The 24,583-nt window shown below is 37.9% G+C and overlaps 1 protein-coding gene and 1 non-coding gene across 3 annotated transcripts in view; both read right to left on the bottom strand.

Moving 5' to 3' along the window:
• The window catches only part of AIG1 (androgen induced 1), a 299,456-nt gene that overhangs the window by 16,246 nt on the left and 258,627 nt on the right, over window positions 1–24,583 (bottom strand). The window lies entirely within an intron of this gene.
• On the bottom strand, window positions 14,832–14,995 carry LOC126031798 (U1 spliceosomal RNA). The gene has a single exon (XR_007503625.1). It is a non-coding gene; the product is annotated as a U1 spliceosomal RNA (small nuclear RNA).

Raw genomic sequence — 24,583 nt, 5'->3', positions numbered from 1 at the left:
ATGTGAAGCTTCACCTGAATTGATGTGAATGATGCTTTTACTTGTTCTAACAGGCTATGCTTTCCCCATTTGTTTTCTTGATAAAATCAGGGCTCCATTTTATGCACAAAAATGACTCATGATTTTGCTCACTTTTTTTTCATAACCAGTGTTGCTTAGGGATTACTCTGCACTTCGGGATCCCTTCAAGGGGGATCCTTAAGGGATGATATGGGGTGCCAGGGATCAAGGTCAGGCCATCTGCATGCAAGGCAAATGCCTTACCCACTGTCCTATTGCTCTGGCCCCTTGCTCACCAATTTGTAGAGTTGTCAGTTCTTGGTTAACTTCTACCTCATTCTTGGGTCTTTTTGTTTCAGTGTCCAAATAGTTTACGTTGTCAACAATTATTTATTTTAAATATTAGTCCAGAAATTGATAACCTTGTATGTGCACATGTGTGCACAAATGAATATATCAATATCTCAAGACTTTTTTTTTTTTTTTTGGTTTTTGGGCCACACCCGTGACACTCAGGGGTTACTCCTGGCTATGCGCTCAGAAATCGCTACTGTTTTGGGGGACCATATGAGATGCTGGGCACATACATACTGGTTTGATTATATTATAAAGAAAACTTTTTATTCATTGTAAAATAAAATTGAAAGGTATAGATTTAGGGAATAGAGTTTTGAGAACTTGATGATTGATTGTACTTAGGTACTGAAGGAACTGAGATGATTTAAGGATTAATCATAGATTCCTGGCTTGATAAACTGGGTGGAGAGTTCTGCATTTCCTGAGATAGGGAATGCTGTCAGGAAGCTGGTTTATGGAGATGATGAGTTCAGTTTGGACATGTTGAGTTTGAGGTTATCTGTAAGATATCCAAGTGGAGATATAGATATCCCGAAGTCAGTTAGTGACAGGGGTTTGGAGAGTAGAGAGAAGACTGGTGTGGCGATGCAAATATTAGGTTCATTGGGGGAAAACACTGTGGTTGAAGCCACTTAAACAGATTAAGATCACCCAAGTAGAAATCAAGGTGTAAAGGAAGTAAATTCACTTGGGAATCTTGAAAATTCCAAGATTTTAGGTGTTGGTTGTGGAAAATGAAATGAAAAACGCAATTGCAAAAGGTGGACTTTAGTGATATGGAAGGAAGACAAAGAAGAGTGTGGTGCTTGAAGGCCAACAGACAAGTACACAGTAGACACTATCTCTGAGTGCTGCATCTTTGAGAAATGAAAATAATTAGATAAAAAAAACTTTCTACCTATAAAGCTGAAACAAGAAATTTTCAGATACCAAGTGGTATTTGTATCATTCAAATATACTTTGGAGTATAGCAACATGTAAGTGATAAATGAATGAATAACAACATAAAACTAAATTGTCAAGCTTAAAAAATAATCTATTGCCACACAGCCAAATTTCACTCTATCTTATAAATCATGATTTATGATCATGGGAGCCCTTCTTGAGCTGTAACAAGAGAAACACATTATATCTTCCTTTTTAGGCTTTGTCAGTCTTATTTTTCCTGGACAGATAGCCATACCTGTCTTGCCAAGAATGGATCAGCCTATTTTATTTATATCTTTAAGTTGTTGGGTCCTACCTGGTAATTCACATAGGTTACTCCTGGTTTTGCACTCTGGAATTACTCCTGGTAGTGTTTGAGGACTATCGAACACTGTCCTTCTGCATAAGATACTATACTATCTCTCCAGCCAGATCAGCCTATATTACAGATTATTTAAATATTTATTCTATTATTCACACTTAAGGAGGTAGGCTATTTGACAGAATTTTAGGCTATTTGACAGAATTCTAGGATATAAGACACACAGGATTCAAGTATATAAATGCAAGAACTGATAGCTAATGACATGTAGTTCTCAGTGATAGGCCCTGTGCTAAAAGTCTGACATAGGCAGCCATTTGGAGGAAAGGGTCATTAATACCAATTTTTTTTTTTTTTTGGTTTTTGAGACACACCTGGTGACACTCAGGGGTTGCTCCTGGCTATGTGCTCAGAAATCGCTCCTGGCTTGGGGGACCACATGGGATGTCGGGGGATCAAACCACAGTCCATACTAGGCTAGCACGGGCAAAGCAGGTGCCTTACTGCTTGCGCCACTGCTCCGGCCCCCATTAATACCATTACTTATGAGGACACCAAAGCCCTGAGAGGTTCAGATATGGGAAGATACACTGACTTTTGCAGCTCAGTGTTTAGGGCTAAGCCTGGTTTATCCAGTGCTCTGAAGGCTAGAATAAGACAGGTGAGAACCACAGGGCTTGGGAATGCTCTTTTTGTGCTTAGAACTGAAAGATGATCTAAGCATAAAATGTCTTCATTTATTTTTCTCATGGACTAAAAATAAGATGCTAATTATAGAAAATACATGAGATTGAGAATTGCAGCAAGATGCAAAAGAAATCTATTTTGGCTAAATTTTAGCAGGAGCGAGTCTAGTTAAAAACAAAAATTGGGACTACACATTATACCACAAAGAAAACAGCAACAACAGAAACAACACCATAGAGAGATCAGGTATGTAATCAGACTTCTACAACAAAGGCCCACAATAATCTCTTAGAGACCGTATACAGGAACACAAGTATAGAACACCTCGGGAAATCACTGACTGCAATGGAAACATACCATAACACTATGTTTTAATGCCTTTATCCTACTATATTTTAAATAACCTCTCAGCTTCTTTGTTCACAGGCACCATTGGATACAAAAGGCGGACAAACTAAGATGGAAACTCAGGATCCCACACGAGATACCATACCTTGCTTGCACTACGAGATGGTCCGGAGAAAACTCTTTAACATACACTTTATCCCTAGGTTATACCTTCTCTTAGGAATTGAAGCACGAGACCAGTCAGACCACCAAAGCAATAACTGCGAAGTACAGACTTAAACTATAGGCTCTATACATCGAACACATTCAACCAAACCAGCCTTCACTTGCTATTCTCTCCTCTCTTCTCACTACTTTCTTTTTTTTTTCCTTCACTTTTCTCTTTTCTATTCTTCTCTTTACTTTTTTACCCGTTCTCTTCCCCCTTTCTTTCTAAGGTATTTTCTCTTTTCTCTCCCTTCATACCCCTCTCATATACCTTCCCCTTTCTCCCCTCCGGAAATCCAACTATCCCTTCAACCCTCAATCCCATCCAGATCTCCCACCATATTAAAACTCTTCACCCCCAGTCCTTAATCTATTAGGCATCAAGATCGACCTCCTACCCAACGAACCAGTACCCAGCACCCAGACGAGGGGACATCCAGTCAAACCCACACCTCGTCTCCTGCAAGAAAAGACAGCCAACCCCCTTGCGGACTCATGCTGCGCAGCCCTCCCTACAAACTTCCCCTAACGTGGACTGTTTCCTGAAACCGGACCTAGGCCCAAAAGTATCCCCAATGCAAGAACTCTTCCAAGACCTCCCTGCCGCAAATTCTTACCAATCTGAAGAAGGTCAGGGGGTGTGATAGAAAGATGCCTGGGAACCCACACTCTACTAGAAAAACCCAAAAGACAATGGGAAAAACTGTACTTCCAACATAGGCATAAGACCTGTAATACACCACCTCTTTACCTGCTCTCCCCCAAATGTAAGGTAGTCTTTTGCACCACTTTTATTTCTTTCTCCTATATTTACTTTCTTTCAATTTATTTATATATTTTTTAAAATGTCTGTCCTACATATACATTTGTGAGCACATACATTTTTATTCCTTTTTTTTTTTAGCATTTTTGGGTATGGGACCTGTTTCTGTTATTCCTTCTGCCCACCCCCAAATACACTGACAATATAATGTAGCACCATTTTCCCCTGCAAAGGCACACTAAATAAAGGGGAAATCTTACATATTAAAAAAAAAAGAGCTCTTATCTACTAGAGAAAGGAACTCATAGTTGTTTACAATACAGGGATATCTCCTACCTGGAAAATATGTCATGTGGAATCAACTTAGACCTCAGGTGATTAGATACCATTCAACCAGCCTTGAACCCTGGATCTCAGACATAGAAATGGCACAGTTCTTCACAACAGCTGCAGGAAACAAATACCATCCAGGACAACCTTAATACTGCGGGGTCAACAACAAGGGCCAGCTCTAACATGATATCCTGACAACGAGGAAAATGTGAACAACTTGACCTTAGAGCAGATTAGCCTACCCTACCAGTTAATGACAAGACAAAACCAGAAGACTTGGTACCCTTTGGTAGGTCCAAAAGCCAAGATCGCGATTTACAGATGACTGACTGATAGAACCACGACCAGACTCTATACATCTTGGGACCAATATAAAAGCCCTAGTTTAGGGTTTGAACTATGACCTGCACAATAATCATGATCCCCAACCCCAAAGGTCCTGCAGAGACAATTGTAATGGAATGGGGCTTCTGGAAGCACAAAGAAAGACGCTATCCTAGGTGCCTTCCTAAGCTCAGTGCAAAGACCAAGATCACCAACCACAGAAGATGGATTATAATGACACTGAGGGAACAGAACCTCTAGAACCACAACCACAAAGACTGACTTCATCATAAATACCATCTCAGGGTCTGTGCAGATACTGAGACCTCTAAACACAGAGCTCTGATTGTATCACCCTGGACAGAGCAGAAGTCTTCCAAACACCACAAAAACACCACCGGGAGAGTAAATGATCCTGAGCAAAGCCTAGTGTTGATCCCATGACAGTATACTCCAATGACGGAGAAACCCCATATTTCTTAGGCCAAGTAAAATCCTTTTTGAATGACCCCAATATTTACTGTGCCAGGGCAGGAGGAAAAAAAAAAAGCACAAAACCTTGATTACTTTTTATATATATATATTTTTTTACCTTCATTTATTATTATTATTATTATTGTTATTGTTATTCCTATTTACCTATCTATTTTGGTCAATTTCTCTGTTTAGGTGTGATTATTGAAATTGTTGTCCCCAGTTATACTTATTTTTTCTCTCCCTTTCTTTTCTTTCATTATGTGCTATACCAAGTTTCTTAGTTCAAGACCAAGGCATATTTTTTTTGTACGTTTGTTTGTTTTTGTTTGTCTTGTTTTGTTTTTTCTTTGTTGTGTGTGGTGCTTATCGATAAAGCTGGAGTCCTCACTGGATATTTGAAACGTCTTTTGGTGCTGGTGGAGTGTTTCATCAAATCGATGATGAGAGCCTCTAGAAGGATTTCGCCTACTTTCGGGGTATTAGACTCTTACCCCAGTCTATTACTTTTCTCTTTCCCAGGCAAAACCACACAACTTGAAATAGCTAGTACTGCCTCCAGTTAGAGGGGGAAATAAGGGAGGCATCAAGTCCAAATAGGTCCAAGACTACTAAGTAGTAGGTTAGATACAGAGGGGACCACACACTCTAGTCGCCCTGGGGGTGAGGGAAAAAGAAATGGGAGGGAAAACAAAAACGGAGGAATAGGGAGGACAATTTGGTGATGGGAATCCCCCCTGATTTTATGTAAATATGTACCTAAAATATTATTGTCAACAATATGTAAGCCACTATGATCAAAATAAAAATTATATTTAAAAAAATTGGTGGTGGGAATGCTGTACTGGTGAAAGTGGATTTTTTAAAAAAACTTTATTTATTTATTTATTCATTGATTAATTTTTGGGCACATCTAGGGATGCTCAGGGGTTACTCCTGGCTCTGCTCTCAGAAATTGCCCCTGGCAGGCTGTGGGACCATATGGGAGGCTGGGAATCAAACTTGGTCCCTCCTGGGTCGGCCGTATTCAAGGCAAATGCTCTACCTAGCACTGTACTATATCTCTGGCCCCTTATTGTAACTAAAATCCAACCACAAACATGTTTGTAATCACGGTGTGTAAATAAATATATTAAATGATAATGATAATAAATAAAGAATTCAGTAAAGAAAAAAATTCTCCAGGTTAACAACAACAACAACAAAAATATGACAGTAACACAAAAATAAGATTCTAGAAGTTGCACTGAAGGGAGAAAAATCACAGGAGGCATAAAACAATGAACACTTCCTTCTGATGAACAGTTCCATTGTAGATGTATGCATAACATCAACTGGAGTTCCAACAGGTCTTGGTAGGCATGTACTTCAGAGGAGGTCAAGGAGGCTACACTTTGGCTTCTTCCCCAGTGTCCTTCAGTCAGATGCTTCTAAGGGATTGTGAGGGGCAGGTTTGACTTTCAGCTCAAGTGCTGACACTAGAGTTGGTCTTCTCTCTACATCTACTGATCTTCTCTCTACATCTACAGCCACCCCCAGCCTTTATGTCTATTATTTCTCCCCCGCACCCCCGAGGACTGAGTATTACATGGTCACTAGTTCTTGCTACCTTTTGCTAGATGAGTAGGGTGCTTGCCTCCTATACATCTAAACTGGGCTCAATTCCTTGAGCCTGTCAGGAGTGATCTTTGAGTTCTGCCAGGAGTGATACTTGAGCACAAAGCCAAGAGTAAGCCCTGAGTATCAACAGGTGTAGGAGCCAAACACAAACAAAACAAAAATTCCACTAGAAATTTCTGGGGTTTATGTCCATATTCAGCAATTATTTCTTAAATTTTCAATGTGTTATTTAAGGATGCAAAAGGGTGCTCTTAAAGGAGATCACAAGGAGGTGCATGTGTCATCTATTTCTATGGAATAGATGCAGGTACTAAGCAACATGACAGGACTCAAAGATTCTTCAGGATGATGAGTATTGGTAATTCTGGTAATTTAATGCATAATTCATAGGCGAATGCCAACTAGAGGTAACCCATTGGAAGCAACTGGACATATTTTCTAGCCACTGAGATGATTTTAGATATTATACCTATAGTTATTAAATATAGTTATTAAATTACTTTATTGAATATTTAAGTTAATCATAATTTGATTCTTGAAAGACTTAAAATTTTCTCATTGGAGCTGGTCCAAATTCACAGAACCTGGAAAGAATCCATACATTGGAGCAGCTATGTATGGGAATGCAAGCTGTAAAATCATATGAGTTTGGCACTCAGAGGGTCCACGCTTGCTTTACCATTCTCATATTTACAATAGCCAGACGCTGGAAACAACCAAGATGCCCTTCAACAGATGAATGGCTAAAGAAACTGTGCTACATATACACAATGGAATATTATGCAGTTGTCAGGATAGATGAAGTCATGAAATTTTCCTATACATGGATGTACATGGAATCTATTATGCTGAGTGAAATAAGTCAGAGGGAGGGAGAGAGATGCAGATTAATCTCACTCATCTATAGGTTTTAAGAAAAATAAAAGTAATTTTTGCAACAGTCCTCAGAGACAATGAGAGGAGGGCTGGAACTTCCAGCTCACTTCATGAAGCTCACTACAAAGAGTGATGATTGCAGTTAGAGAAATAACTACACTGAAAACTATCATAACCATGTGAATGAATGAGGGAAGTGGAAAGCCTGTCTAGAGTACAGGTGGGGGTGGGGTGGGGAGGAGGGAGATTTGGGACATTAGTGATGGGAATGCTGCACCGGTGAAGGGGGTGTTCTTTACATGACTGAAACCCAACTACAATCACATTTATAATCAAAGTGTTTAAAGATAATAATAAAAATATTCAGAAAAAAAATTCTCATATTACCAAACTGAAATCCTCAGTTTTTGAACAATGTATTCCTCTATGCTATAATTTTATTTTGGGGTCCCAAATGATGCAACTGTGTCTGTCTTTATAGTTGTGTTTTCTAGACTTTGGATCAACTTCCAACCTAACCACAAGGCAGTTAGGTTACTTTCATAATTATTTAACTTCTTAAGCCTCAGTTTCCCCTTTGGTTAAGGGTAGAAAGAAATGTAAATGAGAAAATGTTAAAATAATGTTAAGCTCATTACTTATAGTCAATTTTTTCAAAAAAGTAAAAAAGCAAGCTAAAAGCTTTCCACTGCTTCTCCTCATGCAAGAATATATAATATTTTCCTGTGCTTCTCACACAAAGATGTTTTCAAGGCTACAAGTCTCTCCACCCATCCCTGGGGAGAGAGACAAATTGCACATGCCTCCCAGAATGAATTTCTCTGATGAGGTAATGAGGGAATGCTTTTTCTTCCTGATTCTAAATCACAAATACCGGTGTTATTTATCCACAAATCAGGCCAATAATCGACTTCAGATTATTTTCCTCTAACACATGTCCTGGCATACATCTAAACTTGTTTCATATGAATGTTTCCTTACAGTCCACTTGTAATGTCCTACCTGGTCCTGGGGAGATGTTTCCCTGGAGAGAATTCAATTCACATTTCCATTAATAAAATTCATGACTGATTTTACTTAACTTTAATACTTTGGACCTTTTCAAAGCACCTAGGTGCCAAACATCATGATGACATACTGAATATCCCAGGAAACATGTGGTCAGTGCTGGAGGGACGTGGGGAGAGTGGTCAGCAAGAGATGGCTTTGGCCAAACCATCATTAGTGTTGGCTGCAGAAGTGAGAAATCCAAACTTAAAATGACTAGCATTGGAGGGGGAAAAGGAATATCCAAACTCCCACAACAAAAAAAAGTATAATTTCCCCTATTTTGCAGAAAGGATCTCCAAAATGTTTCTAGCACATTTTTTAAATTTAAATATTTTAAAAATATCTTTATTTAAGCACCATGATTACAAACATGTTGTAGTTGGGTTTTTATTATAAAAAAGAACCCCTTCCCCTCCTGCTATAGGGTCCAATTTTAAGATGACAGTGTTCTCTGTATCTCTGCCATGATTATATCTTCTTTGAGCCTGTGACTTCCTTGGACTATCAACTTCCATACCAACATTTCTTCAATACACAGAAAAATTTTAAGAAAAGTGTTTTCGTGTCAGAGTCCATTGTAAAAGGGATTCAGTTTATTTTTTAATAAGGATTTCAAATAATTTCTGAGTTCTTTGTTAGGATGATGCTATTTCTCCACAATAATATATGGTCCTTTGTTAAGTACCAATTTAATCTATTCACACACACATTTATTTCTGGGCTCTTTATTCTATTCCATTTATATCTATGTTCTTAAGTAAGATCACTGTATTTTGGTAAAGTAGAGCTTTAAGTCTCGAAGTCAAGTATTGCCAGTTCTCCAACTTATTTTTTTTCAATGCTGTGTTGGGTTGTTTTGGGTTTATTTCTTATTCTGAGTTGGTGGATGTCTCCAAGCAGTGCTTAAGGGACTCAAGATTCACTTCCAGCTCTAACTGGCCAATGACATCAACCTTGGAAACTTGATGTTTGGGACAAGCAGTGCTAAAGGAGACCTGGAAGACCACCAAGGCTATTTAATGGTTGGTGAGGGGGTCTGCCAGGCTAAACTCAGCAGTGCCTGGGGAAGAGTCCATGTGGTGCCAGGGCTTGAATTTGGGGCCATGACATCCAAGGTACTTATCCTTGATCCCTGAGGTATCTTCCAGTTCCAATTTATTTTTGCAAACATCTTTCCTACTTTATTTTTATTATTTAACTTTTAAAAGTTATTATTAAAAGTTATTAATTTTATAAATACATTATTTGAATCACTATAATACACAAATACAAAGTTGTTCATGAATGAGTTTCAGTCATACCATGTCCAACAACCTTTCGCCAATGCATATTCCCCACCCACCAATGTTCCAGTTTCTCTTTCACTTCCCCATACTCTCCCACCTCCTCCTCCTCCTACTTCTTCTTCTTCCTTCTCCTTCTTCTCCTCCTCCTCCTTCTCCTCCTCCTCCTTCTCCTCCTCCTTTTTTTTTTTTTAGACAATGTGGTTTGCAGTATTATTACTGAGGAGATATCATACATATCACTTTATCTTCTTTTAGCATCCAGTTCTTGTCCAGAGTGGTAATTTCCAACTACCATTATCACAGTAGTCCTTTCTCTGTAGAATGGAGAAGTCCAATTTATTATTTTTATGTGTCCACACCTGGCAGTGTTTGTAGGGACTTTTGATGCTAGAACTGAACTCGAGGCTTTGCACAGGATAGGCAAATTCTTTGACTCTATAGCATTCTTCCCTGCCTCTACTATAGGTTATAAAAGGGATTTTTTTTTTTTTTTTTTGGTTTTTGGGTCACACCTGGCAGTGCTCAGGGGTTATTCCTGGCTCCAGGCTCAGAAATTGCTCCTGGCAGGCACAGGGGACCATATGGGGCGCCGGGATTCGAACCGATGACCTCCTGCATGAAAGGCAAACGCCTTACCTCCATGCTATCTCTCCGGCCCCAAAAGGGATTTTTTTTAAGTCAAGTTTCTATTGATACTTTGTTGATTAAAAAAAAAAAACATGAATGAGGAGCCGGAGAGATAGCACATCAGTAAGGCATTTGCCTTGCATGCAGAAGGACGGTGGTTCGAATCCCGGCATCTCATATGGTCCCCTGAGCCTGCTGGGGGCGATTTCTGAGTGTAGAGCAAGGAGTAACCCCTGAGCGCTGCCAGGTGTAACTCAAAACCCAAAAACAAACCAAACCAAAACAAAACAAAAAACAGGAATGAACGTTGGACTTTGTTACATTCTTCTGGATTGGATTTGCTATTATGTCTTGATGTTTTGCATCTATGTTTGATGAAAAATACGTATTTGCAGCTTTTCTTTCTTGTAAATTTATCCTTTTTCTTCTTCACTAGGGTAATGCTAACTGCTTCAAACTAAGTAGAAGATAGTCTCTCTGCTTCTACCTGAAAGAGATTATGGAGAGCTGGTATTCATTTTGCCAGTAAGGTTGGATGAATTCACCAGTGAAACCATCTTAGCCTGGTGCTTTCTGTTTTAAGGGTTATTAACAAGTTATTAATAATCAAATATTTCTATATTAGGTTTATTCAGATCATCTATTTTCTCCTTGTGTGAATTTTGGTAATGTTTCTTTCTGGGAATTGATCCAATTCATCTTGGCTATCATTTGTAGACAGAGTTATTCATAATATGCCCTAATTATTCATTTAGTGTCCATAGGATCAATTGTGAGAGTTCTCATTAGTTTCTAAAATGAATAATTTGTATATTTTCTTTTTTCTTGATTAATCTGGTTAAAGCTTAATCAATTTTAATGGCCTTTGCAAACAATTAGCTAACAGTTTTGTTGATACCCAGATTTCAGTGTCACTAATTTCTGTTCTGCTCTATAATTTTATTATTTTTTTCTTCTGCTTGGTTTTGGCTTAAATTACTTTTGTTTGTTTCGGTTTGGGGGTCATACCTGGCAGCATGGTCTGTGTTCAGAAATCATTCCTGGCAGGCTCAGGGGACCATATGAAATGCTGGGGATTGAACACAGATCTGTCCTGGGTTGGCTGTGTGCAAGGCAAATGCTCGACCCACTGTGCTTTCGCTCTAATCCCTTAAATTACTTTTTATTTATTTCTCTAATATTCTGAAATGGAAACAGAATATTTTCATTGACTTGTTCAGTCATTTACCTTTTCAATATGCTTGAAAACCTAAGCATACTTGTGTCCTGCTTTTTCTGAATCCGACAAATTTGGTAAGCTGTATTTTTCTTTATTTCAGTTGGACACACATTAATAAATACATGCATTAATTGGATATTTTTCCCTCTGGAGAAGCCTGTGTCCTCTCTTGAACATGTATCTCTCTCATTTCAAACCTCTAAATTTCTTTCAATAAAAACTGTTTTGCTTCACTAAAAATATTCTTAATAAAATAAATGCATGCATTATTTATTAGTATGTTATTTAATTTACAACTATTTTAGGATTTTTCTAGTTATGTTTAATTTTGCTGTGCATTATAAAAGATAAATTTCTCTATATTTTAAAATAAATTTTTTATTGTTGTTGAGGTAACATGATTACAATAGTGCTTGAGTTCATGCTTGCAGTGTACAAAATTATTGTCCAACACCACCAGACCAACCTCTGTCTCACTCCCTGCTATTGCCCCACTTACTAAACACAGTTCCATTGTGTATGTCCAAGGTTTATTATTGCCATTGAATACTGACCATTTCTTTGCTTTAAAAGTATACATATGAATGGTCTTATTAGGTATTTATCCTCTCTGATTTACTGAACATGACCCACTCTAGCACAATGCAAGTTGTAGAAAAAGACAAGATTTCATCTTATAGCTGAGTAATCTACCATTGTGTATAACATATTCATATACATCATTATGCATACAAAATCATACCTGTTTTTGTTTGTTGTTTTGTATTTTTTGTTTGTTTGTTGAGGCCACTATTGACAGTGCTTAGGGATACTTTTAGCCCAGTCCTTAGGGACTGATCCTGGTGGTATGTTGGAGATTCAGGAGCCAGGGATCAAACCTGAATCTCCCACATGTAAAGCATGAACTGCAGCCCTCTCGAATATCTTCTATGCTGCTTATACTACATCATCTTTTTTATTTGTGTTTGAGCCACACCTGGAATTGCTTAGTGATTACTCCTGGTTTTGTGCTCAGTGTACCATATGTGATGCTGGAGATCAAACTTGGATCAATCACACACAAGTTAATTATTTTTTGAGTTATACTATCTTTCTGGCCCCAAACATCTTTATAAGTTGAACAGTATAAGTACTGTTGGGCAATTGGGTTGTTTCCATATCTTGCAAATACCTTTTCAAATTAATACTTCATGTTCTTAGAAGATATGCCAAAATAAGAAATTACCAGATCATATGGTAGTTCTATTTTAAAATTTTTAGATGTGCCAATTCTCTTTTGCACAGACTGAATCAGATAGTACCAAATTAAACCACTTTGAACCTCATCAAGGAAGTTCTTTTGTAGAAAGGATTTAAGTGTTCCTTTATAACCACATCTCCACCAATACTATATTTTCCTGATCTTTTTATATAGTCCATCCTCACTTGTGTGAGATAGTATCTCAGTTTTATGTGCATTTTTCATGCCTTTTGACTGTTCACATGTCTTCTTGAAGCAACTCTCCACCTTATTTATTTTATTTTTGTATTGAATAACTGAAATCTATTGCTCACAGTTCTGGATACTAGAAGTCCAATAAAAAGGTATTTGAAAGGTATTTTTGTTACTGGTAATAAAACTCTTCCTAGTCTGTAGACACTTATCTTCCCATTGTATTTTCATATGGTAGACAGCAAAATTATTGGATTCTTCTTTTCTCAAAAGAACATTATGTCAGTTATACCACCATATTTTATGATAAGGTTTTGTTGTTGTTGCTAACCTTTGAAAGTGCTTTATGTAGCTTAGATATTAGCATTTTTCAATAAATGAAATATAGATATTTTTCCATTCATGGGATATATTTTATTTTTTAGCTCAGTGTCTCTTGCTGAGAAACAATTTAAATATAGTCTAAAAGATTTATTTTTTTATTTTAATTTGTTTTGGGACCACACCTTATGGTATTCTGAGCTTGCTCCTGGTTCTGTATTCAGGGATTACTTCTGGAGGTACTTGGAAAACCTTTTAGGTGCCTTATCCAGGTTGGTTATGTGCGAATGACCTACCTACTCTCTGGCCCTCTGCTTTTGTTATTTTTGCCAATAAAATAGATACATTAAAGACACCTATGGATACATATTACTGAGAGTTTTGATTATATATATTTTTGGTTTTTCTGGCCACACCCATTTGATGCTCAGGGGTTACTCCTGGCTAAGCGCTCAGAAATTATCCTTGCTTGAGGGGACCATATGGGACACCAGGGGATCGAACTGCGGTCCTTCCTTGGCTAGCGCTTGCAAGGCAGACACTTTACCTCTAGCACCACCTTGCTGGCCCCGAGTTTTGATTATATTTTAATTAACTATTTTATAGATTCTGGTCTAATATTAAGATACTTAATTCATTTAGAATCAATCATAAAGGACAGTGATATAATTTCATTTTTTGCAAGTGACTCTCCATCCAGAAACATAATAATAAATTAACTCATAAGTTGTTATAAATGGTCACTTTTGTTATAAGCACTTTCCAAGATCATATGTCCATATGTCCAAGAGCATACTTACAGATTTTCAGTTCTAGAGGCTGAAGCAATAGCACAGCAATAGGGCGTTTATCTTGTATGTGGCCGACACAGGATCAACCCAGGACTGACCCAGGACCACCCAAGCTTGATTCCCGGCAACCTATATGGTTCCCTGAACCTGCCACAAGCTATTTCTGAGCACAGATTCAGGAGTAACCCCTGAGTGCTGCTAAGTGTGGCCCCAAAACAAAGAATAACAAACAAACAAACAAAAAAAGACTTTCAGTTCTATTTTATTTCAGCACTAAAATGTTTCATTATAGATTTATATCATAGTTTGAAGTTAGGATATACAATGTCTTACATATTTTACTGGGGAGTTTTATTTGCCCATGAAGAATATACCACTAAAATTTTGATAAGCATAATACTGAATCATTGTAATGCTTTGCTATAGTTACGATATTATGATATGGTTGCATTTCATTTTGAGAATGTTGTTGTTTTTTTTTAAATCCAGACATGGGATAGAGTGTGTTTTATGACACAGAATATGATCTAGGTTGGGGAATGTGCCGTACAAATTTGAACTTGGTGTGTACTCTGCTCTTGTTGAACAAAGTAATCTCTAATGTTAATTAGGATAAACCTGATTGATGGTGCTTTTAGTTCAATTATATATTTGCTATTTTTCCCATTTTCTGTATGACCTACAAATTACTGAAAGTTATTAAAATAGCTAACTACATTAGTGGTTAAGTCTTCTTTCAGTTCTACTAGCTGCTATCTTACAAATTTTGAATTGCACTAGAAACATGCAAATGAAAGACTTACTCTCCTTATCATTGTCTAATGTTTCTCGTTATCTCTAATAACTTTTTTCTTTTTTTTTATTCCTTAGGGGAGAGCACAAGTGCAGTCCCCCACTACCATAAATTATGCTGTCAAATTTCCCACATTTGGGGAAATCGCAGGGGTCAGCACATCCAGAGTGCAATGAATAAGCCTCACCCTGGGGAAACTACCTTCGCGATCATGGTATCTCCCCTGCCAGGTAAGTATAATAATAACTTTTTTTTTTTCTGAAGCATGTTTATCTGTAAAGAAATATAGCAATGCCAACTCTATTTTGATTAGTGTTAGCTTGTTTCATCTTTCTGTACTCTTTCACTCTTAGCAAATCAATGACTTCATTTTTCCATGCTACTTGCAGGTAGTGTATATTGAGAACTGTTATTATATCTGCTATGATATGTGCCTTCTAATTGTTGTTTTATACCATTAATATTTAAAGAGACTGTGAAGTAGTTGAATTAACAACTATACTGTAACTGTGTTCTATTTATTGAACTTTTATCTTTCCTTATTTCTTCTTTAATTATTTAATCTGCTTTTATTTTTCTCTTAAAATTTTAGAATTATCAGTATACTACTTACTGAAATTCCTAGAACATCCCTGGATTTGCTGCATAGATATCTGCACTGAATCTGACATGAATTTCAAATACTGATTTAGTCATGGCATGTATCTAATAACAAACCAATCAAATTCCCTTTTCTCTATCCTTTTAATTTTGTCATCTTTCATTTACTTACCTGCATCTCCATAACTATAATTTCATGGTTAGTATTGTAATTCTGAATAGTCCTTATTTAATAGCCCAATTAAAAGGAAAGAAAATACCTTGTTTTGATATGACTCATTTTCTTTTTACTGTCTTCTATCCTTTATACAAACTCATGTTTCTGATTCCATGATTTTAAAGAACAAAAATCTTCTTTAACATTTCTATTAGAGAAGGTGTTATGAAAAACGACCAAAGTTTTTACTGCTTATGAAAAATTATTTCTTCTTGTTTTTATTTTTTGGCTACACCTGGCAGAGCACAGGAGTTACTTCTGGCTCTGTGCTCAGAAATCGCTTCTGGCAGGCTCCAGGGAACATATTGGATGCTGGAAATAGAATGCAGGTTTCTCCCGGAGTGATCCATTTGCAAGGCAACTGCCCTAGCACTGTGCTATTACTCCAGCCCTTTCGTTTTGTTTTATTATGAACAGTTTTGCTGGATATAGAAATCTAGGTTGCTATGCTTTCTTTCTTTCTTTTTTTTTTTTGTAATGGTTTTTATTTATTTATTTTTTCAAACAGAAAAAGCCATTTTAATCACACATATACATTCATAGGACTTTAAACAAAATGTAATATAAAATATAAAAAAACCAAAACCCCACAACAAAAAAAAATTGCATTTACTTGTAAACTGCTTAACAGCTGGTGGGTTGGCTGACAGGGCTGCCCAAGAAAAGCAAAAGCAGATATAATGAGGTACATTTTCAATGAATAACCACCACAGATCATGTGAACTGCTCTAGCAGCCCAGTCACCTGTTCCCCAATCTCGCCTCCTTAGAGACAAACCAGGGCAGTCCTCCCATGAATTGAGGCCTCCAGCTATATCGATAAGCACCTCAAAGAACAGACAAAACAAACAAACCAACAACAAAACAAAACAAAAACAAAAACAAAAACTAAAACAAACAAAAATCACGCCATGGTCTTGAACTAAGAAACATGGTATAGCACATAACGAAAGAGAAGAAAGGAAGAAAGAAAAAAAAATAAATATAATTGGGGACAACACTTTCAATAATCGCACCCAAACAGAAAAATCGACCAAAATAGATAAATAAATCAAAAATAATAATAACAATAATAAATAAAGGTAATATATATATTTATATAAAAAATAACCAAGATTTTGTGCTTTTTGTATTTGTTTTTTTCCCTCCTGCCCTGCTATTCTCTCTATTCTGCTCATTACTTTTTTCCCTTTCTCTTCCCCTTTTCTCTCTAAGGTATTTTCTCTTTTCTCTTCCTTCATACCCTTCCCATATACCTTCCCCTTTCTCCCTTCCGGAAATCCAACTATCCCTTTACCCCCTCAATCCCATCCAGATCTCCCACCATATTAAAACTCTTCACCCTCAGTCCTTATTCTATTAGGCATCAAGATCGACCTCCTACCCAACGAACCAGTAGAGGGGACACCCAGATAAACCCACACCTCGTCTCCTGAAAGAAAAGACAGCCAACTCCCCTGTGGACTCATGCTGCGAGGCCCTCCCTACTAACTCTCCCTAACGCGGACTGTTCCTTGAAACTGGGCCTAGGTCCAAAAGTATCCCCAATGCAAGAACTCTTCCAAGACCTCCCTGCCGCAAATTTTTAATAATCTGAAGAAGGTCAGGGGATGTGTTAGGAAGATGCCTGGGAACCCACACACCACAAGAAAAAACCCAAAAGACAATGGGAAAAACTGTACTTCCAACATAGGCATAAAACCTGTAATACACCACCTCTTTACCTGCTCTCCCCCAAATGTAAGGTAGTCCTCTGCACCACTTTGGTTCCTTAAAAACTTCGCTTTCTTTCTTTAAATGTGTTTTCCTTTTCTTGTTTATCATACTTGTCTTAAATATTTTAAGATGATAAACAATCTATCATCTTGTAAGATATGAAATCTTATCTTCATCCTCCCCTAAGTACTCCCTTCACCCTCTTCTCCAGTGGATTCTTTTAAGCTTATTTTGTCTTCTGTAAATTTAATATTATTTGCATATTTAAAAATTATATTGATTGATGTTATTTAAACTTCATTGATTAGGATCTGTGGTTTAATGTCTTTTATAATTCTACAAGACTATTATTAGTAGTATTACAATCCAGTATTTTGCTTTATTCTCTCTTTTATGGTATTCAATTTTATATGTTGCTTTTGAAATACTTTCACAATTATTAAAACATTTTTGGGGGGACACTCCTGAGACTGTGCTCAGAAATTGCTCCTGGCTCAGGGGACCATTTGGGATGCTGGGGATAGAACCTGGGTCCTTCCTAGGTCAGCGGAACGCAAGGCAAATGCTTACATTTGTGCTCCCACTCCAGCCCTTCGATAAACCTTTTCTATAATTTTTATGTTGAATTTAAATTTGAAAATTTTGTATTGATATATTGTTAAACTTAGCAATTTTATCTTTAATTTTTCCTAAACTACTAATGAGTCCATCAAAAGTGATCTTTACTTCTGTGTTTTGATTTATCATATTTCACTTTGATTCTTAGTTTCTAGCTCTCTTATACTACTGTTTTTCCCATTTCTACATTTACCATGAAATCTCATGATGTATTTATAATTGCTATTTAACTTCTTTGTTCAGATTCCCAAAATCTGTGCCATATGTTGTTCTGATAATTTGTTTCTTCAGATTTGATGTTATTATTATTATTATTATGCTTTGTGACATTTTTTTGACAGACAAGTTTTCTGACAAAGAAATTAAGGTAAATTGAATTTAGTGTGTTAGCCTAAGAAAGACTTGAGTTGTGTCTAATGCTTGTTATAGCTAGTGATACCAGAGGCTTAATTCTCTTGAGTTAAAAGTTAAAAGGCTGTCTTTTACTCTCTATTATAACTCATTAATCTACTACAGCCTTATTGATATGGCAGCAGATGTGAGAGAAAATGGGCTCTATAATTATATGATTAAACCTCAGTTGTTTTGGGGGAGGGGGGCACACCCAGCGGTGCTCAGGGTTTTCTCTCCTGGCTATGATCTCAGAAATCACTCCTGGCAGGCTCAGGATACCATATGGGATGCCTGGGATCAAACCTAGATCCATCCTGGGCTGGCCACATGCAAAGCAAATACCCTACCACTGTGCTATCACTTTGTCCCAAAATTTCAGTTTTTTAGTAAGTTTGTATCCCTGGGCTGTGAGACAAAACTACAGAAGTTAGAGTTGGGTAATTGTCCTTCCCTAGATGTATAAGAATCTGATAAAATTCTAAGAAGTTATTTGTTAAAATTCTCTGAGTGTATGTGAAAGTGGTTATTTTTTTTGGAGGGAGCACACACAGTGACAATCAGGGGTTACTCCTGGCTCTGCACCAGGAATTGAACCCTGGTCTGTTCTGGGTCAGCCGCCCTACTGCTGTGCTATTGCTCTGGCCCTGAAAGTGTTTATTTTTTAACTTTTTTTTTTTTTTCAGAAATACATATGTTTTTTCTAGGCTTACATCTTGGTCTCATTCATCTATGAGTCTGTTATCTAATATAGGTGATACATGGAGGTATATTTGTGATACAACTAAATTAGGGAATGAAGGTAAATCCATAAAGGGATAGTTTGGAATTAACTAGATTATTTTGCGCCTGCTAAGGAGGCAGGTTTGGGGCGTAGGTGGAAAACAGGGTCCAATTCTGGAGGGAAAGTCACACTTGTGGACTGGCGTGCTGCTCGGTGCTGAAAGAATTACGTTATAAACAACGTTGTACAACTATGGTTTTTAAATAAAATTAATTAAAAAGAAATGAAATGAAAGAAAAGAAGAGAGGCTGGAGAGAGAGAGTACTTGCCATGCATGTAGCTGATCTGTATTAGACTTGGCACGTCACGTGCTCTGAGAGCCTGCCAGGAGTGATCCTTGAGCACAGAGCCAGGAGCACAGGCACGTGGGTGTGTCCCCCAAACAATAACTGGTGTAGAGGTGTTCTTTATATGACTGAAACCCAACTACAATCTTGTTTGTAATAAAATTGTATAAAGACATTAATAAAAATATGTTTAAGTAAGTCCCTTCATCTAATTAATTTTTGGGGGGAAATCAAGGTGGTTACTGAATCTTGTAAAATTCTTTGTTTGATTAAACATTTTTTTGTGTGAAAAAAAGGAATTAAACAGTAGAGAATATTTGTACTGCAATAGGTGACAGTGTTCAAAGTGTAGTCTACATTTGCCCCCCCAAACAGAAGCAACATGTCGATTCTGATACTTTATTAAAATGAAAACCATCTGCTAATTAATTATTTATTACCTTATTATTAATTCATTTATTTGATAATTTATTAAATGAGGATATTATTGGAAGACACTAACCCCCCTTTTTAAGTCATCTATTTCATCACTGTTAAGTTTTGGATAGCAAAGTAGCATTTTTTTTTTTTTTTTTTGGTTTTTGGGCCACACCCGGAGGTGCTCAGGGGTTACTCCTGGCTGTCTGCTCAGAAATAGCTCCTGGCAGGCACGGGGGACAATATGGACACCGGGATTCGAACCAACCACCTTTGGTCCTGGATCGGCTGCTTGCAAGGCAAACGCCGCTGTGCTATCTCTCCGGGCCCGGAGATGTATTTCTGAAATAGCCTCAAAATTGCAAAGCCTCAATGTTATAGTATATCCAAATGCTGATATATAGAAGCCTCTAGTCTGCTAATGCCTTTCTTTCTTTCTTTCTTTCTTTCTTTCTTTCTTTCTTTCTTTCTTTCTTTCTTTCTTTCTTTCTTTCTTTCTTTCTTTCTTCTTCCCTTCCCTTCCTTCCCTTCCCTTCCCTTCCCTTCCTTCCCTTCCCTTCCCTTCCCTTCCTTCCCTTCCCTTCCTTCCCTTCCCTTCCTTCCCTTCCCTTCCCTTCCCTTCCCTTCCCTTCCTTCCCTTCCCTTCCCTTCCCTTCCCTTCCTTCCCTTCCCTTCCCTTCCCTTCCCTTCCCTTCCCTTCCCTTCCCTTCCCTTCCCTTCCCTTCCTTCCCTTCCCTTCCCTTCCCTTCCTTCCCTTCCCTTCCCTTCCCTTCCCTTCCCTTCCCTTCCCTTCCCTTCCCTTCCCTTCCCTTCCCTTCCTTCCCTTCCTTCCCTTCCCTTCCTTCCCTTCCCTTCCCTTCCCTTCCCTTCCCTTCCCTTCCCTTCCCTTCCCTTCCTTCCTTCCTTCCTTTCTTTCTTTCTTTCTTTCGTTTTTTGTTTCTTCGGCCACACCCTGCGTTACTCAGGGGTTTCTCCTGGCTGTCTGCTCAGAAATAGCTCCTGGCAGGCACAGGGGACCATATGGGACACCGGAATTCGAACCAACCACCTTTGGTCCTGGATCGGCTGTTTGCAAGGCAAACGCTGCTGTGCTATCTCTCCGGGCCCAGAGTAGCATTTTCTTAGACTGGCTCTTTCTCTTAACCCCTGTTCATTCCTACTCGTAACTTTCCACTGTATATGCTTTTGGTCAGCAATTTCCCCATGTTTCTAGTTCTGCTGACTTTGAGTTCTTCCCTTACCATAGCCTCATTCTTATGTATCCATTGGAAAAGGACATATTACCCTTATCTTTCACTCCCCCTGAAGAGGAATGGATGCTTTCTAACAACTTCAACCTGGAAACCTTTAACCCTTAAGTCAGTGTAAATTTATTCCATCTCATCCTGGGACCTTTCAATTTCTGTCCCACTAGTCCATTTTCAATCTAATGCCCTTCCTTTATTTCAGTAAAGTTTGCTTTTAAGTATTTTCAAATACTTAATGTGATGGAAATTTTACACCTCTTATTTGAAGTTACTTCTACTTTAAGTTATTTGTAATGAAGAATAAGGGAAAACTTGCTGCACAATGCCCTATTAGAAATCCTGAGCCCGGAGAGATAGCACAGCGGCGTTTGTCTTGCAAGCAGCCGATCCAGGACCAAAGGTGGTTGGTACGAATTCCGGTGTCCCATATGGTCCCCCGTACCTGCCAGGAGCTATTTCTGAGCAGACAGCCAGGTACAGTAACCCCTGAGCACTGCCGGGTGTGGCCCCCCCCAAAAAAAAAGAAAAAAGAAATCTTGAGTACCCAAGATAAAAGACTTAAAAATTCCTAGTAGTTTATAAACATTTTAGCCTTTGGGAAGAATGAAAAGTAAATTAAATTAAAAGTTGCAAATTTTCATTCTCCCCTGAGTAAATGCATGTTTTCCTAAGAATGAAAAGAACAATGTTAAATAAATCCTAGAAATTTCTTTTCTTTTTTTTTTTTTTTTTTTTTTTTTTTTTTTTTATTTAAACACCTTGATTACATACATGATTGTGTTTGGGTTTCAGTCATAAAAGGAACACCACCCATCACCAGTGCAACATTCCCATCACCCAAGTCCCAAATCACCCTCCTCCCCACCCAACCCCCGCCTGTACCCTAAACAGGCTCTACATTTCCCTCATACATTCTCAATATTAGGACAGTTCAAAATGTAGTTATTTCTCTAACTAAACTCATCACTCTTTGTGGTGAGCTTCCTGAGGTGAGCTGGAACTTCCAGCTCTTTTCTCTTTTGTGTCTGAAAATTATTATTACAAGGGTGTCTTTCATTTTTCTTAAAACCCATAGATGAGTGAGACCATTCTGCGTTTTTCTCTCTCTCTCTGACTTATTTCACTCAGCATAATAGATTCCATGTACATCCATGTATAGGAAAATTTCATGACTTCATCTCTCCTGACAGCTGCATAATATTCCATTGTGTATATGTACCACAGTTTCTTTAGCCATTCATCTGTTGAAGGGCATCTTGGTTGTTTCCAGAGTCTTGCTATGGTAAATAGAGCTGCAATGAATATAGGTGTAAGGAAGGGGTTTTTGTATTGTATTTTTGTGTTCCTAGGGTATATTCCTAGGAGTGGTATAGCTGGATCGTATGGGAGCTCGATTTCCAGTTTTTGGAGGAATCTCCATATCGCTTTCCATAAAGGTTGAACTAGACAGCATTCCCACCAGCAGTGGATAAGAGTTCCTTTCTCTCCACATCCCCGCCAACACTGTTTATTCTCATTCTTTGTGATGTGTGCCATTCTCTGGGGTGTGAGGTGGTATCTCATCGTTGTTTTGATTTGCATCTCCCTGATGATTAGTGATGTGGAACATTTTTTCATGTGTCTTTTGGCCATGCGTATTTCTTCTTTGTCAAAGTGTCTGTTCATTTCTTCTCCCCATTTTTTGATGGGGTTAGATGTTTTTTTCTTGTAAAGTTCTGTCAGTGCCTTGTATATTTTGGAGATTAGCCCCTTATCTGATGGGTATTGGGTGAATAGTTTCTCCCACTCAGTGGGTGGCTCTTGTATCCTGGGCACTATTTCCTTTGAGGTGCAGAAGCTTCTCAGCTTAATATATTCCCATCTGTTAATCTCTGCTTTCACTTGCTTGGAGAGTGCAGTTTCCTCCTTGAAGATGCCTGTAATGTCCTGTAGTGTTTTGCCTATGTGCTGTTCTATATATCTTATGGTTTTGGGGCTGATATCGAGGTCTTTAATCCATTTGGATTTTACCTTTGTACATGATGTTAGCTGGGGGTCTAAGTTTAATTTTTTGCAAGTGGCTATCCAATTGTGCCAACACCACTTGTTGAAGAGGCTTTCCCTGCTCCATTTAGGATTTCCTGCTCCTTTATCAAAAATTAGATGGTTGTATCTCTGGGGAACATTTTCTGAGTATTCAAGCCTATTCCACTGATCTGAGGACCTATCCTTATTCCAATACCATGCTGTTTTGATAACTGTTGCTTTGTAGTACAGTTTAAAGTTGGGAAAAGTAATTCCTCCCATATTCTTTTTCCCAATGATTGCTTTAGCTATTCGAGGGTGTTTATTGTTCCAAATGAATTTCAAAAGTGTCTGATCCACTTCTTTGAAGAATGTCATGGGTATCTTTAGAGGGATGGCATTAAATCTGTATAATGCCTTGGGGAGTATTGACATTTTGGTGATGTTAATCCTGCCAATCCATGAGCAGGGTATGTGTTTCCATTTCCGTGTGTCCTCTCTTATTTCTTGGAGCAGAGTTTTATAGTTTTCTTTGTATAGGTCCTTCACATATTTAGTCAAGTTGATTCCAAGATATTTGAGTTTGTGTGGTACTATTGTGAATGGGGTTGTTTTCTTAATGTCCATTTCTTCTTTATTACTGTTGGTGTATAGAAAGGCCATTGATTTTTTGTGTGTTAATTTTGTAGCCTGCCACCTTGCTATATGAGTCTATTGTTTCTAGAAGCTTTTTGATAGAGTCTTTAGGGTTTTCTAAGTAGAGTATCATGTCATCTGCAAACAGTGAGAGCTTGACTTCTTCCTTTCCTATCTGGATTCCCTTGATATCCTTTTCTTGCCTAATCGCTATAGCAAGTACTTCCAGTGCTATGTTGAATAGGAGTGGTGAGAGAGGACAGCCTTGTCTTGTGCCAGAATTTAGAGGGAAGGCTTTCAGTTTTTCTCCATTGAGGATAATATTTGCCACTGGCTTGTGGTAGATGGCCTTCACTATATTGAGAAAGGTTCCCTCCATTCCCATCTTGCTGAGAGTTTTGATCAAGAATGGGTGTTGGACCTTATCAAATGCTTTCTCTGCATCTATTGATATGATCATGTGGTTTTTATTTTTCTTGTTATTGATGTTGTGTATTATGTTGATAGATTTACGGATGTTAAACCAGCCTTGCATTCCTGGGATGAAACCTACTTGATCGTAGTGGATGATCTTCTTAATGAGGCATTGAATCCTATTTGCCAGGATTTTGTTGAGGATCTTTGCATCTGCATTCATCAGTGATATTGGTCTGTAATTTTCTTTTTTGGTAGCGTCTCTGTCTGGTTTAGGTATCAAGGTGATGTTGGCTTCATAAAAGCTATTTGGAAGTGTTTCTGTTTGTTCAATTTCATGAAAGAGTCTTGCCAAGATTGGCAGTAGTTCCTCTTGGAAAGTTTGATAGAATTCATTAGTGAATCCATCTGGACCTGGGCTTTTGTTTTTCGGCAGACATTTGATTACTGTTTTAATTTCATCAATGGTGATGGGGGTGTTTAGATATGCTACATCC

The sequence above is a fragment of the Suncus etruscus genome, chromosome 15 (genome assembly GCF_024139225.1).
Source record: "Suncus etruscus isolate mSunEtr1 chromosome 15, mSunEtr1.pri.cur, whole genome shotgun sequence".
Taxonomy (NCBI): Eukaryota; Metazoa; Chordata; class Mammalia; order Eulipotyphla; family Soricidae; genus Suncus; species Suncus etruscus.
The sequence above is the reverse complement of the archived record's forward strand: the minus strand, read 5'-3'. Positions and strand labels throughout refer to the sequence as shown.